Raw genomic sequence first — 16,879 nt, forward strand, 5'->3', positions numbered from 1 at the left:
TTCAGGGAGTTTACCATGCAACTGAAGAGACTGAGAAGGCTTTCTTCCCAGATAATTTACTTGCCAATTTCAAAGCCATTATGACACATTTTTTTGCCCATTTTTAATTGGATATCTGGGTTTTTTTTTTTTTTTTTTTTTTTTTTTTGTTTTTATGTCTTGCGTGGCCTGGGAGCAAATATATAATGTTTCAAATCAGGTCTAAAGCCTTTCTCTGTCTCAGGGGCAGCAAAGGATAAGTTATCATGATCACTAATTTGATAGAACATGTAACAGCTTTGCAGATGAAAATTAGGAACAGGGTTTGGGAATCAAAAGAATAAATCACAAAAGCAAAATATCACAACTTATAGGTATGTATATCTGTGGCATGTGAAACATTGTTTAAAGCATTGATATCAGCACTGTTCAACAGAAATAATTATGTAAGTCAGAACTGCAAACCACGTATGTCATTTTACATTTTCTAGTAGCTACATTTTAAAAAGTAAAAAGAAGCATGTGAAATTAATTATAACAATACATTTATTTAGTCTAACATATTCAAAATACTATCGTTTTAATGAGTAATCAATACAATTAAGGATATATTTACACTATATTTTATTTCATACCAAGTATTTAGAATCTGGTGGGTAGCATATACTTATAGCTTATCTCAATGCAGACAAGTCACATTTCAAATTTCCAATGACCACATGTGACTGGGGCCTACCATATTGAAGACCATGGCTTTAGATACCTTGTTTAGTGTGGATTATCTAAATGCCAAACTCATGAAGAAATATTTCTTTATTTTTGAGGTTTTAAAAAAGATTTACAAATATACATTTGTAACTTCATTAATAAGAGTTATATTAGTTTCCTCCTAGGCTTAGTCATGTGGATGAATTCATTAAGTCCTATAGTCATTCAATAATCCAATTGCTAGGCCTTGAGCTTGGATGTCCTAAATTATTTTACAGTCTAGTAAGGGAAATAGAACACAAAGCATGATAAGCCAGATCATGTTACTTACTTCTTTATCAGAACCTAAAATCCAAAGTTCTTAAAGTGGCCTTGTCTACTGCAACTCTGTGACTCCATCTCCTCCTACCCACTCTTGAACTTACTCTGATTTGAACTTACACTGTTTCCTCACTTGGACTTGAATATCATCCACCTAGAGGACCCTATGGCTTCTTCCTTCAAGTCTTTGCTCAAAGGCTATCTTATTAGAGAGGCTATCCTGCCCACCCTACTTAAAATAGCACCAGCCAACAAGCTTTGTTTTTACCCTGTTCTGTTTTTCTCTCTAGCACTTCACACCACTGTGATGCTTAATTTTATCTATCAACTTGACTGGGCCACAGTGCCCTGATATTTGGCCAAACATAATTCTAGATGTTTCCACGAAGGTTTTTTTGAGATGACATTAATATTTAAATTAGTAGACTTTAAGTAAAACAGATTTCCCACCATCGTGGGGGTGGGCCTCATCCTGTCAAATGGCTTTAATTGGATAAAGACTGACTTTCTACCATGTAAGGGGGAATTTTCCAGCAGATGGTATTTGGACTTGGGCTTTGAATCCTTTCTCTGTGTCTAAAACCTGCCAATCTGGTGCATATTCTGAACTTGTACCTGAATTGCCATGACTGTGTAAGCCAATTCCTGAAAATAAACCTTTCTTTGTCTCTATCTATCTATCTTTCTATCTATCCATCCACATCCTGTTGGTTCTGTTTCTCTGGAAAATAGTGACTAATACAAGTTAATAGATTTTTTTAAAAAATTTGTTTGCTGTATGTTTCCTCAATTAGAATATAAAGTTAATGAGGAGGACATTGTCTGCATTGTTCAATACTATATTCCAAGCATAAAGGACCTGAATAAGCTCAATATCTTTATTAAGTTATTGAATATATGAAACCACAAATTCTGCTCATGCTGACTGCTTTGAGTGGAATAATTTTGCTTTCGTGCAGACAGCACTAGACAGGATCAGTTACATTAAAATAACAGACACTATTTGGTATCTTCCTTTATTTAAGACTCATAAAAGAAAAGCTATTTCTTTAAATGTGGTCATTTTACCTAATAACAAAAATCTGTTAAATGTATACTATGTACCATGTTCCAAAGAAGATTCTAAAAACACGTGTTCACCCTTCGATGATCATATCTCTCTGAAATTTCAACTAGATTGTATTAGTTCAGCATATATTCAATAAATTGAAGCAACAATCCTATAAACTGTTAGGCTAAGCAAGACAGACTAGGTATCAGATCTTCAAGTGACTCCGATACCAAAATGTATTTGCTGATATAATCCCAAAGAAAAAAAAGAGAAATTGACTAATGATATGTTTATTTGTATTGTACCTATATGAAAAGTTCAAAAAAGAATACACAGGGTTAGAGCAGGTGCCCATTCCTTTCCCTGGAACATCATCTGCCTAGATGTCTCAATGGCTTCTTTCTTCAGAAGCCCTCAGGAAGGGACAAGATATTCATGAAGATTCATTTAGTGGTTAATGTTATTTATTTATTTTCTTCCTGTCACTGAATACTAGTTATTGTATCACACGTCTACCTCAGGAGCTAATGGCCTCATAAACTTTTCTCTCTAATACAGGTTGTACTTACAGAAACAAGAGAAAGCAGAAAGACACATAAACACATGGCAAAAATCTAAAAGATGACTCACATGGCTTTGTAGATGAGTTATTTTACAATTATTTGCATGTGATATCAGGAGGTATTAAACATACACACACACCAACTGTTAATATTCTCATTTCAGTGTTCTAATCAGAAAGAGGAAGCTATGGCATGTTAAAAGGAACAGAGCATTTGTATCAGCGATGGAGACTGAAGCCCTGACACTGTCACTGATTAGAACCCAGCCTGAGGGTCATGTTAATGACTCTGGTCCTCAGCTTTCTCAAACTATAAGTGAAAGGATGCCTTTCAGCTCAAAATACTCTTTATTTTTCTGAAATAAATTATCCAAATATGCTGAATCAAGGAGCTGATACTTCTTTTTTAAGAGATGAGGTCTCTCTCTGGGGTCTCACTGCTGTGAGTAGTAATGGCTACTCACAGTTGCAATTATAATTTACTATAGTCTCAAACTCATACAGGCACTTGCCACAGGACTGCACTGGAACTGATACCTCTTGCAGAACATCCTGGATGTCAGAGACTTGCAGAGACTTGGGAATAGTAACGAGGACATAAATTCTGGTGAGAGCACAGTCCCTAGGTGAGACTGATCACATGGAGAATGATTGATTAAAGAAATAATATGTATTAAGAATAATTAAAGCCAGATTTCTTTTGGAGATAAGATTTGCAAATATGGAAAGGGAGAAAGAACTCTGTGATAATACATTGAAATTAAAAATAATTGTAGAATTCATAGTTTATAAATATCTAGATGAATATAGAATAAAAGTAATTCTAAGTGTATCTGTTTGCATACTATATATGTGTTACAGACTAAACATATGTGTCTTTCCAAAATTTATACTATGAAGCCCTAATACCCAGTATGGCTATATTGGTAGTAAGAAAGTTATTAAGGTTAAATAAGGTCATAAAGTGGGGCCCAAACCCAATAAAATTAAATGTTCTGATAAAAAGTGATGCCAGAAATCTTGTTCCCTCTCTCTCTGACATATGAGGATACAGTAGAAAATCAGCCATCTGCAAGTCAGGAAGATAGATCTAACCAGGGATGAAATGGGCCTCTACCTTGATCTCAGACTTCCAGGCTTCAGTACTGTGAGAAAACTAATTTCTATCTTTCAAGCCACACAATCTGTCGCATTTTATTAGGACAACCTGAGCAAATTAGGACTGTATGTGTGTGTGTGTGTGTGTGTGTGTGTGTGTGTGTGTATATAGCTGTGTCCACAAAGAAGGGCTGTGGGCAGCAACACTTCAATAGCCATGAGCAAACCTAGCACCTAGATCTTGGTGTCTAAATACCATTTTTCATTAAAAAGAACCAGGGCTCCTTGGAAAAGTGACTGATTACAGAGCTGAAGCAGAGAAAGAATAAAATGTCCCCAAAACATCTTCAAATGCCAGAAAGAAAAGAATGATCAAAGAAAGATGAATAAAACTCAAAGGGCACATAAAGCAGAATAAAGAAGCCTATTGGCCACATGGAAGAAAACTGGGGGCATTGACAGAAATAGTTCAGTAATGTGTTATAACCATTGCATCAAACATGAAGCTGTAAGTCCATACTGATATACATAAAGTAATGTATAAATAAAATGTGATAAGAAATGGATATTTGTATAGTTTCAAACACCTTCCCACAAGACTCTTATTAATTACTAAGAGTAAAAGCATAATTTTACAGTGGAGAAGGTAGCAAAGACAATCTTAGTTGAGACACATTGCCTGCATACATCATTAGTAGAATTATAAACAAATCACCTCTTGATAGGATAGAAGAAGAATTCAGGCCCACTTCTGAAATATTCTTATCCAATTTGCACAATCTGAAGCTAACTAGAAAAAAACAATGCTCTAGCTTCAAAAATATCAAAATTATAAAAATCAAAAACTCAGGAAGGATTCCAGAGTGAAAGAAACTAGAAATCCTGATCACAAAATGCAATGTGTGATCCTGAATTGGATCTAAAAGAAATTATCATTTCACATAGTACAAGTTTAATGAGTTGTGAGGATTAACGGTGGTAATGTACCAGTGTTAATCTTCTGATTTAGACTCTTGTACCACAGCTATGTCAGAAAATGCCCTTGTTTGTGGGAAATATACACTCAACTATTAGGGGTGATCATCAGAATTTATACACTCAACTATTAGGGGTGATCATCAGCTAAGGACCTTATGTGTAAGTGGTGAGAAATAGATAGTTATTTGTGCTCTAGTTGCTACTTTTATGGAAGTTTAAGTATTCAATTTTTTTCCATTTTAGAAAAGTCATAAATTAAATGTTAAGTGCTATTGTAACAAGTGCCAGCTTTCTATCCTTCAGGCTACTGAAACCATGCTACTCTCTGCATGTCTATCAAACTCCAGGAATTCACATCCCTGGAGTTGTTCTCCAAGCTGCAAAATTACCTGAACCATCTTCTTGTTACACTAACAAAGTTCTCATTTCCTCTGGTCACTGGAAGATTTAGTGAGTTTTTGGAAGAATATTTTCTTATTGCTTTGAGTCAGCATATTTTAAATGATCCGGTAGCACCATGCTTTATACCCCTCTCTCAGCATTGTTTTAAAAGAAAAGCTCTTTTGCTCCAAAGAATGAATATCAAGTGAAATCCACCTTGAATGAAGGTGTTTTTGGCAAACATTCAAATACATTGGTAATTCTAGACACAATTCCAAGTTCTAAATCACAATCACTACTTAGAACTCACAGCATCAGAGAGAAAACACACAAAAACTGGCAATAGGTCAGTTGAGGGGCAACAGAAAAGTGAAAAACATAGAAGAGAATACAGTTATCTCTCCATATCCATGGAAAACTGGTTCTGGGACCCCTTTGAAGATACCAAACTCCGAAAATTCTCAGGTCCCTGATATAAAACAGCATGATATTTGCTTATAACCTATGCATACTCTTTCATGTACTTTACATCAGAGTCCCCAAACCCCAGTCTGTGGCCTATTAGGAATCTGAATCTGTCCACACAGCAGGGAGTGAATGGTGGGCAAGCTGAGCATTACTGGTTGAACTCTGCCTCCTGTCAGATCAGCCACAGCGTTAGATTCTCACGGGAGAGCAAACCTATTGTAAACTCTACATACAAGGAATCTAGGTTGCGCACTCTTTAAGAGAATCTAACAAATGCCTGGTGATCTGAGGTGGAACAGTTTGATCCGGAACTCCACAAAGCACCCCTGTCGCCATCCATGGAAAAATTGTCTTACATGAAACTAGTCCCTGGTGTGAAAAAGATTGAGGACCGCTGCTTTAAATCATCTCTAGATCATTTATAATGCCTAAGATAATGTAAGTACTATGCAAATAGTTGTTATATTGTATCACTTCAGGAAAAATGACAAGGAAAAAAGTCTGTACATGTTTAGTACTGATGCAATTAAAAAAATAGTTTCAATCACAGTTGGTTGAATCCAGGGATGCAGAACTCATTGACATGAAGAGCCAACTGTGTAGCAAAATGTGCTGCCATCTCCATGAATGCAAATCCAGAGAACGTCCCCATACAGAGGGCTCCTCTTTCACCCCCTTACTCCATCTTTCCATCCTATTCCTCTTTCAGGTTGGTTGTGTATTGTTTATGCCAAAGTAGTAGGTCAACATTTATTCATTGAACCTCTGTCAGTAGCTAATCATATCCTTACCTTGGGTTTCTATGGATGAGTACAGTTTATATAAATATCTTTAACGTATTCTTCTCTAATAATGATAAACTTTGTGTCTTAAAATTAAAAAAAGAGATTTTAATAAACCAGAAAAAAAAAATGTTTCTAACTTCAGGAATGCCAATCCCTCATTTACTCTTTTGGTGCAAATTACACTGAATTTGAGAGACTAGTTTTTAATAAATTCAAGAATTGTATTACTTTGGCAATGTTGACCTCTACCAGAGTCCAGTGACCCTAAAAACAGCAAGAGATAAAGAAATCCATACACTTTTTTGCATTCCAGGAAATGGCTTATGGCAAAGAACCACCCTTCCCTTATGACTTAAATAAGACTCAGGGAAGTCTTATGACAAGGCCAGACATAGAGCCTATCGACAAAAAAAAAAAAAAAAAAAGCCAAATTCTGTAAAATATTTGAAGTTTACTCTGAGCCACGTATGAGTGACCATGGCCCAACACACAGTATCAAGAGGTCTCAAGAACATGTGCACAAGGTGGTTGGGTTATAGCTTGTTTTTATATGTTTTATGGAAATATGAGACATCAATCAATAATATGAAGTATACATTGGTTTAGCTGGATAGGCAGGGAAACTTGAAGAAGGGAGGTGTACGGGTCATAGGTGGATTGAAAGATTTTCTAATTGGCAATTGGTTGAAAGAGTTAAGTTACTACCTAAAGGCCTAGAATCCATAGAAAAGAGTGCCTGGATTATGTTTAGGGGTTGTGCAGACCAAAGTTCTTATTAAGCAGATGAAGCCTCATAGATGGCCTCCTTAGACACAATAGATGGCAAATGTTTCCTATTTAGATCTTTAAAAGATGCTAGACTCTCAGTAATCCCTTCACTATTGGGACGGCTGGGAAAGACAAAGATCTAGTTGTATTAATAGAGATTCTTCACAGGTACAAGTTTTCCCCTACAAAAGATGGGTTTGCAGGACCATTTCAAAACACAGCAAGGAAACTTATTTTGGTGTAAAATATGTTGATTTCCTTCTTTATCTGTAATGTGATGTTATACTAGATGTTATACCAGTATCTTATTGCCACTGTGAACCTCAAAAATTTTGAGACAGGTCTCAGTTAATTTAGGAAATTTGTTTTGCCAAGGTTGAGGACACATGCCCATGACACCACCCCAGGAGGTCCTGATGACATGTGCCCAAGGTGGTCAGAGCACAGTTTGGTTTTATACATTTTAGGGAGACATGAGACATCAATCAACATATGTAAGATGAACATCTGTTTGGTCTGGAAAGGCGGGACAACTCAGAAGCAGGGAGGGGTCTTCTAGGTCATAGGTAGAGAAGAGATAAATGGTTGCATTCTTTTGAGTTTCTGATTAGCCTCTCCAAAGGAGGCAATCAGATATTCGTTTATCTCAGTGAGCAGAGGAGTGACTTTGAATAGAATGGGAGGCTGCTTTGCTTTAAGCAGGTCCCAGCTTGACATTTTCCTCTAGGGTAGTGATTTTGGGAGCCCAAGATATTTTCCTTTCATACCACAAGAGTCTGTTTTGTCAGTCTTAAAGTCTCTCTTTTAATGTTAATGTTCGTCAATTACACCTAAACTCTAAAATGAGGAGGGTGTAGCGAGGCATATCTGACCCCCACTTCTCCTCACAGCCTGAACTAACTAGTTGCTCAGGTTTCTTTGGGTCTCTTTGGCAAAGAGGAAGGTCCATTCAGTCCATGTAGGGTGCTTAGAATTTTATTTTTGATTTACAATTCTCCATGTTCCATTATTTGCCTCAGAAATGATAAGCTGAGCTGCTTGAACCCACTGGCCAATCTAGATGAAATAGCTGACTTAACCAAACTTCAGTTAAAATTTTCTCTTTCAAACAAGCACCTGAGGCTAGACCGACCCTTAGCCTGAGCCAGCAGACCGACTCTTTATGAAAGACCCCGCCCAGAGTTGACTGACCTCAGGGATGTCTCATTCCCCCACAGCAGGTTCTTTCTAGTCTTGTCTACCTCTCCCTGCAAAGTTAAATTTCTTCCTGCCTGGCATTTGCAGATCTTATGGTCAGAGCATTCTCCTTGATGCCATAGTCTTCCTACCCCCCTCCTGCAATAATCTCTTCCAATCTTTTACCTAACCTAACTTTGGACTCGTTTTTATTTGACCACTTAGTAACTCTTACTTGTTCATATTTCAAATGTCTCGTTCTTTCCCCTTGACCTCCAGTTCCTCTGTATACTACGTATTATGCCCTGGAATGGGAACCTAATTTAAGAAAAAGAAATTCTTTAGCATCTATTTAAAATATCAACATTTTCAAATAGTGTGTCTATGTCAAAGCAGAAGTTACAAGATGTAATTGAGATGATACCCAGAAAGCACGCAGTACTGAGTGTGGTGCAGTGTAAACCCAAAGTAAGAGGTGGCAGGTAGAATTTTCTTTTTACTATTCTAAATGATATATAATGTACATCTTAGCTCAACATTTCTGTGACAAAATCTTTCTTTTGCTCCCAACGCCTACAGTAAATTTAAACTCAACATAACTGACATGGTCTGTTATCACCAGGATCAAATCTATCTATTAACTATGACTAATGGCTACTTAGTAGCCATTTGATGGCTGGAAAGAATGCTTCATTTTGCTTTATTGAACTTCCAAGTCCAGCTAATATAAAGCCTTTCAAGTCTTACATGAGGTATTTCAACTGCCTCAAATGTCTCACCTTCTAATCTTCCAATTAATATATACCACAATTCTTACGTATTAGTAATATTTTGAAACTCTAATGAAGTATCAAGAAAAAATCTAAAATAACCCTTCTTACACATCATTATTCTTAACAGCTTTTTTCAGTATTTATGTCTTTGGTATCATTTTATCCCATTTTATTATAATATAATGCTATTGAATAAACACTTTTATGTAATTAAAGTACTTTATAAACATGCTTATCAATGATTACCTAATAGTTGATTTTATGCATAATATGTCACTTATAAGACTACTTTAACAGTGTTTTGTTTTTCCTATCTTATCTATTTTCTGGCTATTACAAATAAGATTATGATAAGTATTTCCATATATGTGCATTTATCAGCTTTTTGGTAATTACCCACAGTTGCATTATGTTTACATTAATAGAATAATTTGCCAGTATCCGTATCACTAGATCAAGTATATAAATATTTTTAAAGTTTATACTTCCAAAAGTACATGAGAGTTCTGTTTGTACTACATACATGTCAGGATTTGCTGGTTTATCATCATTCCATTTACAATTAAAATAGCAGTAATGATTTTTTGTTTGATTTCCTATTTTTTAATGTTTAATATTTGGGGGTACATTAGTAGATGCATATATATATACACATATATATATACACACACATATATATACACATATATATACACACACATATATATATATACACACACACACTTTTTTTTTTTTTTTGAAATGGAGTCTTGTTCTGTCGCCTGGGTTGAAGTGCAGTGGCGCGATCTCAGCTCACTGCAAGCTCCATCTCTAGGGTTCACACCATTCTCCTGCTTCAGCCTCCCGAGTAGGTGGGACTACAGGCACCCGTCACAACGGCCGGTTATTTTCTTGTATTTTTTTAGTAGACATGGGTTTTCACCGTGTTAGCCAGGATGGTCTCAATCTCCTGACTTCGTAATCTGCCCGCTTTGGCCTCCTAAAATGCTGGGATTACAGGCGTGAGCCACCGTACCCGGCCTAGTAGATGCATATATTAATAGAGTACATGAGACATTTTGATGCAGGCATAGAACGTGTAATAATCACATTCAAAGATTTTTTTTTTCTGTGCCTGGCTTATTAATGACCTCCAGTTTCATCCATTTTGTCACAAATAACAGAATCTCATTCTTCTTTATGGCTGAATGGAACTCCATTGTGTATATGTACATTTTCCTTATCCATTTATCTGTTAATGGACACCTAGGTTGCTTCCAAATCTTGCCAATTGTGAATAGTACTGCAACAAACCTAAGAGTACAGATATCTCTTTGATATACTGAATCCTCTCTTTGGGGTATACACCCATCCGTGGGATTGCTGGATCATATCATAGTTCTGTTTTTAGTTTTTTTGAGGAATCCCCAAAGTGTTCACCATAGTGATTGTACTAATCTGCACTCCCACCAAGAGTATATGAGGATTTCCTATTCTCCACATCATCAATAGCATTTGTTATTGCTTCTCTTTTGGGTATAAGCCATTTTAACTGGGGTGAGATAATATCTCATTGTAGTTTTTATTTTAATTTATCTGATGATCAGTGATGTTGAGCACCTTTTCATATACCTGTTCACCATTTGTATGTCTTCCTCTGAGAAAAGTCTATTTAGATCTTTTGCCTATTTTTAAATTGAATTATTAGCTTTTTTTTCTGTAGAGTTGTTTGAGCTCCTTATCCTTTGTCAGAGAGGTAGTTTGCAAATATTTTCTCCCACTCTGTGGGTTCTCTCTTTACTTGTTTGGTTGTTTTCTTTGCTGTACAGAAGTTGTTTAACTTGAGACAACCTCACTTGTCCATTTTTGCTTTGATTGCTTGCCTTTGTGGTGTGTGATAAAATCTTTGCCTGGTCTTATGTCCCGAATCATATCCCCAGTGCTCTATTTTAATAGTTTCATAGTTTGAGGTCCTAGATGTTTTTACCCATTTTGTTTTGATTTTTATATATGGTGAGATATAAGGGTATATTTTCCTCTTCTACATATGGATATCCAGTTTTCCTAGCATCATTTATTGAAGAGACTGTTATTTTCCCAAGCATTCTTTCTGTATGTTCTTGGCATCTTTGTCAAAGATGAGTTCACTGTAGATATGTAGATATATGATATCGTTTAAGGTTCTCTACTGTACATTAGTCCACATGCCTGTTTTTTTGACAGCACTATGATGTATTGGTTATGATAGCTGGCTGTAGTGTAATTTGAAGTCAAGTAATGTGATTCCTGCAACTTTGTTGTTTTTGCTCAGGATAGCTTTGGCTATTCCGGCTCTTTTGTGGTTTCATATAAATTTTAATATTTTTTCCTAGTTATGTGAAGAATGTCATTGGTATTTTGATAGGGATTACATTGAATCTGTAGATTGCTTTGACTATGGACATACATTAAACAATATATTGATTCTTTCAATCCTTGAACATGGAATGCCCTTCCAGTTTCTGGTATCTTCTTCAGTTTCTTTCTTTTTTGTTTTATAGTTTTCATTGTAGAGAATCTTCATTTCTTTAAGTTAATTTCTAGATATTTAATTTTCTTTGTAGCTATTATAAATAGGATTGATTTCTTGATTTCTGTTTTAGATTGTTTGTAGTTGGAATATAGAAATAGTACTAATTTTTGCATGTTGATTTTTGTATCCTGCAACTTTGGTGAATTTGTTCTAATTGTTTTCTGGTGCACTCTTTAGGTTTTTCCAAATATAAGGTCAGATCATCTGCAAAACAGTATAATTTAACTTCTTACTTTCTGATTTGAATGCCTTTTATTTCTTGCTCTTGTCTGATTGCTCTAGCTAAGACTTCCAGTACTATGTTGAAAATTATTGATGATAGTGGGCATCCTTATTGTTTTCCAGATCTAAGGGGAAAGACTTGCTTTTTTCCCTATTCAGTATAATACTAGCTGTGGGGTTGTATATGGCTTCAATTATGTTGAGGTACATTCCTTCTACACCCAGGTTTTTGGGCACTTTTATCATGAATGAATGATGAGTTGTATAAAATGCTTTTTTATTATTAATTGAAAGAATTATATTGTTTTTGTCTTTCATTCTGTTGACATGATGTATCTCATTGTTTGACTTGCATATGTTGAATTGTCTTTGCATCCCTGAGATAAATCTCACTTGGACAGGTTGAGTGATATTTTTAATATGTTGTTGAATTCAATTCGCTAGTATTTTATTATGTATTTTTGCATCAGTATTCATTAGGGATATTGACCTGTAGTTTTTCTTTTTTTTGTTTTTTCATGTGTCTTTGTCTGCTTTTGGTATCTGAGTAATACTGGCCTTGTAGAATGAGTTAGGAAGCACTCCCTCTTACTGTATTTTTCAGACTAGTTTGAGTAGGATGGGTACTAGTTTTTTAAATGTTTGGTAGAATTCAGCAGTGAAGTCACTGTGTTCTGGACATTTTTTTCAAGTTTCATTTCTTAAGAGAGTTTTTTATTGTGGCTTTTGTCACATTACTTGTTAATGGTCTGTTCGGGTTTTGGATTTCTTAATGGTTCAATCTTGATAGGTTGTATGTATCTAGGAATTTGTCCATTTCTTCTAGATTTCCAATTTATTGGCAAACAGTTGCTCATAGTAGCCACTAATGATGTTTTGAATTTCTATGGTATTGGTTGTAATGCCTCCTTTTTTATCTCTGATTTTATTTATTTTGGTCTTCTCTTTTTTCTTAGTTGGTCTGGCTAAAGATTTGTCAATTTTGCTTATCATTTCAACAAACAAATTTCTCATTTTCTGGATCTTTTGTACTGTTTACTTAATTTCAATTTCATTTATTTCTGTTCTAATATCTGTTATTAATTTTATTTTACTAATTTTGGATTTGTTTGTTATTGTTGTTCTAATTCTTTATGATGCATTGTTAAGATGCTTATTTGAAGTTTTTCTTCTTTTTTGATATAGGCAGTTATAGCTATAGACCCTCTTACTATTGCTTCAGCTATATCCCATAGGTTTTGGTATGTCATGTTTCCATTATTGCTTTTTTGTTTGTTTGGTTTGGTTTGGTTTGGTTTTTTATACTTTAAGTTCTAGGGTACATGTGCACAATGTGCAGGCTTGTTACATACATATACATGTGCCATGCTGGCCCGCTGCACCCATCAACCCATCATTTACTTTAGGTATTTTTCCATCCCTCCCCCCACTCTCCACCCCATGACACGCCCTGGTGTGTGATGTTCCCCACCCTGTGACCAAGTGTTGTCACTGTTCAATTCCCACCTATGAGTGAGAACACACAGTATTTGGTTTTCCGTCCTTGTGATAGTTTGCTCAGAATGATGGTTTCCAGCTTCATCCATGTCCCTGCAAATTACATGAACTCATTCTTTTTTGTGGCTGCATAGTATTCCATGGTTATATGTGCCACATTTTGTTTATCCAGTCTATCATTGATGGGCATTTGGGTTGGTTCCAAGTTGTTGCTATTGTAAGTAGTGTTGCAATATACATACATGTGCATGTGTCTTTACAGTAGCATGATTTATAATCCTTTGGGTATATACCCAGTAATGGGATGGCTGGGTCAAATGGTATTTCTCGCTCTAGATTCTTGAGGAATTGCCACACTGTCTTCCACAAAGGTTGAACTAGTTTACACTCCCACCAACAGTGTAAAAGTGTTCCTATTTCTCCACATCCTCTCCATCATCTGTTGTTTCCTGACTTTTTAATGATTGCCATTCTAACTGGCATGAGATGTTATCTCATTGTGGTTTTGATTTGCATTTCTCTGAAGACCAGTGATGATGAGCATTTTTTCATGTGTCTGTTGGCTCCATAAATGACTTCTTTTGAGAAGTGTCTATTCATATCCTTTGCCCACTTTTTGATGGGGTTGTTTGTTTTATTCTTGTAAATTTGTTTAAGTTCTTTGTAGATTCTGGATATTAGCCCTTTGTCAGATGGGTAGATTGCAAAAATTTTCTCCCATTCTGTAGGTTGCCTGTTTACTCTGATGGTAGTTTCTTTTGCTGTGCAGAAGCTCTTTAGTCTAATTAGATCCCATATGTCAATTTTGGCTTTCGTTGCCATTGCTTTTGGTGTTTTAGTCATGAAGTTCTTGCTCATGCCTATGTGCTGAATGGTATTCCCTAGGTTTTCTTCTAGGGCTTTTATGGTTTTAGGTCTAACATTTCGTCTTTAATCCATCTTGAATTAAGTTTTGTATAAGGTGTAAGGAAGGGATCCAGTTTCAGCTTTCTACATATGACTGGCTAGTTTTCCCAACACAATTTATTAAATAGGGAATCCTTTTCCTATTTCTTGTTTCTCTCAGGTTTGTCAAAGATCAGATGGCTGTAGATGTGTGGTGTTATTTCTGAGGCCTTTGTTGTGTTCCATTGGTCTATATATCTGTTTTCGTACCAGTACCATGCTGTTTCGGTTACTGTAGCATTGTAGTATAGATCGAAGTCAGGTAGTGTAATGTCTCCAGCTTTGTTCTTTTGCTTAGGATTGACTTGGCAATGTGGGCTCTTTTTTGGTTCTATATGCACTCTAAAGTAGTTTTTCCAATTCTGTGAAGAAAGTCATTGGTAGCTTGATGGGGATGGCATTGAATCTATAAATTACCTTAGGCAGTATGGCCATTTTCATGATATTGATTCTTCCTATCCATGAGCATGGAATGTTCTTCCATTTGTTTGCATCCTTTTTTATTTCATTGAGCAGTGGGTTGTAGTTCTCCTTGAAGAGGTCATTCACATCCCTTGTAAGTTGGATCCCTAAGTGTTTTATTCTCTTTGAAGCAATTGTGAATGGGAGTTCACTCATGATTTGGCTGTCTGTCTGTCTGTTACTGTTGTATAGGAATACTTGTGATTTCTGCACATTGATTTTGTATCCTGAGAATTTGCTAAAGTTGCTTATCAGTTTAAAGAGATTTGGGGCTGAGACAATGGGGTTTTCTAAATATACAATCATGACATCTGCAAACAGGGACGATTTCACTTCCTCTTTTCCCAGTTGAATTGAATACCCTTTATTTCTTTCTCATGCCTGATTGCCCTGGCCAGAACTTCCAACACTATGTTGAATTTGAGTGGTGAGAGAGGGCATCCCTGTCTTGTGCCAGTTTTCAAAGGGAATGCTTCCAGGTTTGCCCATTCAGTATGATACTGGCTGTGGGTTTGTCATAAAGATCTGTTATTATTTTGAGATACGTTGCAATGATACCTAGTTTATAGAGAGTTTTTAGCATGAAGTGGTGTTGAATTTTGTCAAAGGCCTTTTCTGCATCTATTGAGATAATCATGTGGCTTTTGTTGATGGTTTTATTTGTGTGATAGACTATGTTTATTGATTTCCATATGTTGAACCACCCTTGCATTCCAGGGATGAAGCTGACTTGATCTTGGTAGATAAGTTTTTTGATGTGCTGCTGGATTCGGTTTGTCGGTATTTTATTGAGGATTTTTGCTTTGATGTTCATCAGGAATATTCGTCTAAAATTCTCTTTTTTTATTGTGTCTCTGCCAGGCTTTGGTATCAAGATGACACTGGTATAAAATGAGTTAGGGATGATTCCTTCTTTTTCTATTCATTGGAATAGTTTCAGAAGGAATAGTACTAGCTTCTTTTTGTACCTCTGTTAGAATTCACCTGTGACTCCATGTGGTCCTGGATTTTTTTGGCTGGTAGGCTAATAGTTATTGCCTCAATTTCAGAGCCTGTTATTGGTCTATTCAGAGATTCAATTTCTTCCTGGTTTAGTCTTGGGAGGGTGTATGTGTACAGGAATTTTTCCATTTCTTCTAGATTTTCTAGTTTATTTGCATAGAGGTGTTTATACTATTCTCAGTTGGTATTATGTATTTCTGTTGGATTGGTGGTGATATCCCCTTTATCATTTTTTATTGTGTCTATTTGATTCTTCTCTCTTTTCTTCTTTATTAGTCATGCTAGCAGTCTATCAATTTTGTTGATCTTTTCTTTAAAAAAATAAAGCTCCTGTATTCATTGATTTTTTTGAAGGGTTTTTTGTGTCTCTATCTCCTTCAGTTCTGCTCTGATCTTAGTTATTTCTTACCTTCTGCTTGCTGTTGAATGTGTTTGCTCTTGCTTCTCTAGTTCTTTTAATTGTGATGTTAGGTTGTCTATTTTAGATCTTTCCTGCTTTCTCTTGTGGATATTTAGTGATATAAATTTCCCTCTACACTCTGCTTTAAATGTGTCCCAGAGATTCTGGTACATTGTGTCTTTGTTCTCACTGGTTTCAAAAACATCTTTATTTCTGCCTGCCTTTCATTATTTACCCAGTAGTCATTTGGGAACAGATTGTTCAGTTTTCATGTGTTTGTGAGGTTTTGAGTGAGTTTCTTAATCCTGAGTTCTAATGTGATTGCACTGTGGTCTGAGAGACAGTTTGTTGTGATTTATGTTCTTTTACATTTGCTGAGGAGTGCTTTACTTCCAACTATGTGGTCAATTTTGGAATAAGTGTGATGTGGTGTTAAGAAGAATGTATATTCTGTTGATTTGGGGTGGAGAGTTCTGTAGATGTCTATTACGTCCACATGGTGCAGAGCTGAGTTCAAGTCCTGGATATCATTGTTAACCTTCTGTCTTGTTGATCTGTCTACTATTGATGCAGGATGTTAAAGTCTCCCATTGTTATTTTGTGGGAGACTAAGTCTCTATGTAGGTCTCTAAGGACCTGCTTTATGAATCTGGGTGCTCCTATATTGGGTGCATATATATTTAGGATAGTTAGCTCTTCTTGTTGAATTTATCCCTTTACCATTATATAATGGCCTTCTTTGTCTCTTTTGA

This window comes from Mandrillus leucophaeus, unplaced genomic scaffold (genome assembly GCF_000951045.1).
Source record: "Mandrillus leucophaeus isolate KB7577 unplaced genomic scaffold, Mleu.le_1.0 Scaffold144, whole genome shotgun sequence".
Classification (NCBI taxonomy): domain Eukaryota; kingdom Metazoa; phylum Chordata; class Mammalia; order Primates; family Cercopithecidae; genus Mandrillus; species Mandrillus leucophaeus.